This window comes from Callionymus lyra, unplaced genomic scaffold, assembly GCF_982586985.1.
Source record: "Callionymus lyra unplaced genomic scaffold, fCalLyr1.hap1.1 HAP1_SCAFFOLD_625, whole genome shotgun sequence".
NCBI lineage: Eukaryota > Metazoa > Chordata > Actinopteri > Syngnathiformes > Callionymidae > Callionymus > Callionymus lyra.
The window spans coordinates 12501-15000 of NW_028258864.1; the positions used below are offsets into that span (position 1 = coordinate 12501).

At 33.7% G+C, this 2500-nt stretch overlaps 1 long non-coding RNA gene across 1 annotated transcript in view; it reads left to right on the top strand.

Moving 5' to 3' along the window:
* Positions 1-1977, top strand: part of LOC148057793 (uncharacterized) — a 4761-nt gene extending 2784 nt beyond the window's left edge. The window contains exon 3 of the long non-coding RNA XR_015710407.1: positions 1885-1977. This is a non-coding gene — a long non-coding RNA (uncharacterized LOC148057793). The remainder of the gene's footprint in view (positions 1-1884) is intronic.
* Positions 1978-2500: the final 523 nt, after the last annotated feature.

Sequence of the window (2500 nt, forward strand, 5' to 3'; positions counted from 1 at the left end):
ATTTGATCTAAATTTAACTTGATTTATAAACATGACTTGTGTCTCCAGCTCACTTTTATTGATTGATTTATTGATTTATTATAGTATGATTCTTGTGTCTCCAGCTCACTTTTATTGATTGATTTATTGATTTATTATAGTATGATTCTTGTGTCTCCAGCTCACTTTTATTGATTTATTATAGTATGATTCTTGTGTCTCCAGCTCACTTTTATTGATTGATTTATTATAGTATGATTCTTGTGTCTCCAGCTCACTTTTATTGATTTATTATAGTATGATTCTTGTGTCTCCAGCTCACTTTTATTGATTTATTATAGTATGAATCTTGTGTCTCCAGCTCACTTTTATTGATTTATTATAGTATGATTCTTGTGTCTCCAGCTCACTTTTATTGATTTATTATAGTATGATTCTTGTGTCTCCAGCTCACTTTTATTGATTTATTATAGTATGAATCTTGTGTCTCCAGCTCACTTTTATTGATTTATTATAGTATGATTCTTGTGTCTCCAGCTCACTTTTATTGATTTATTATAGTATGATTCTTGTGTCTCCAGCTCACTTTTATTGATTTATTATAGTATGATTCTTGTGTCTCCAGCTCACTTTTATTGATTTATTATAGTATGAATCTTGTGTCTCCAGCTCACTTTTATTGATTTATTATAGTATGATTCTTGTGTCTCCAGCTCACTTTTATTGATTTATTATAGTATGATTCTTGTGTCTCCAGCTCACTTTTATTGATTTATTATAGTATGATTCTTGTGTCTCCAGCTCACTTTTATTGATTTATTATAGTATGATTCTTGTGTCTCCAGCTCACTTTTATTGATTTATTATAGTATGAATCTTGTGTCTCCAGCTCACTTTTATTGATTTATTATAGTATGATTCTTGTGTCTCCAGCTCACTTTTATTGATTTATTATAGTATGATTCTTGTGTCTCCAGCTCACTTTTATTGATTTATTATAGTATGATTCTTGTGTCTCCAGCTCACTTTTATTGATTGATTTATTATAGTATGATTCTTGTGTCTCCAGCTCACTTTTATTGATTTATTATAGTATGATTCTTGTGTCTCCAGCTCACTTTTATTGATTTATTATAGTATGAATCTTGTGTCTCCAGCTCACTTTTATTGATTTATTATAGTATGATTCTTGTGTCTCCAGCTCACTTTTATTGATTTATTATAGTATGATTCTTGTGTCTCCAGCTCACTTTTATTGATTTATTATAGTATGAATCTTGTGTCTCCAGCTCACTTTTATTGATTTATTATAGTATGATTCTTGTGTCTCCAGCTCACTTTTATTGATTTATTATAGTATGATTCTTGTGTCTCCAGCTCACTTTTATTGATTTATTATAGTATGATTCTTGTGTCTCCAGCTCACTTTTATTGATTTATTATAGTATGAATCTTGTGTCTCCAGCTCACTTTTATTGATTTATTATAGTATGATTCTTGTGTCTCCAGCTCACTTTTATTGATTTATTATAGTATGATTCTTGTGTCTCCAGCTCACTTTTATTGATTTATTATAGTATGATTCTTGTGTCTCCAGCTCACTTTTATTGATTTATTATAGTATGATTCTTGTGTCTCCAGCTCACTTTTATTGATTTATTATAGTATGATTCTTGTGTCTCCAGCTCACTTTTATTGATTTATTATAGTATGATTCTTGTGTCTCCAGCTCACTTTTATTGATTTATTATAGTATGATTCTTGTGTCTCCAGCTCACTTTTATTGATTTATTATAGTATGAATCTTGTGTCTCCAGCTCACTTTTATTGATTTATTATAGTATGATTCTTGTGTCTCCAGCTCACTTTTATTGATTTATTATAGTATGATTCTTGTGTCTCCAGCTCACTGCTCCGACAACTGTGTCCACGGCCGCTGTGTGGCTCCGAGCAGCTGCCACTGTGAGCCCGGCTGGGGAGGAAACAACTGTTCCAGTGGTGAGTCCAGCTTTATGTTGTTGCTGCTGCTGCTGCTGCTGCTGCTGCTGCTGTGAACCTTTGTCTGTGTGGATCAGTGACTCCTGGAGCTACACAAGATCACATTACTGTACACACACATGTACACACACATGTACACACACATCTACACACACATGTACACACACATTTACACACACATGTACACACACATCTACACACACATCTACACACACATGTACACACACATGTACACACACATCTACACACACATGCACACACACATCTACACACACATGTACACACACATCTACACACACATGCACACACACATGTACACACACATGTACACACACATCTACACACACATCTACACACACATGTACACACACATGCACACACACATGTACACACACATGTACACACACATGTACACACACATGTACACACACATGTACACACACATGTACACACATATGTACACACACATGTACACACATGCACACACACATGTACACACACATGTACACACACATGCACACAC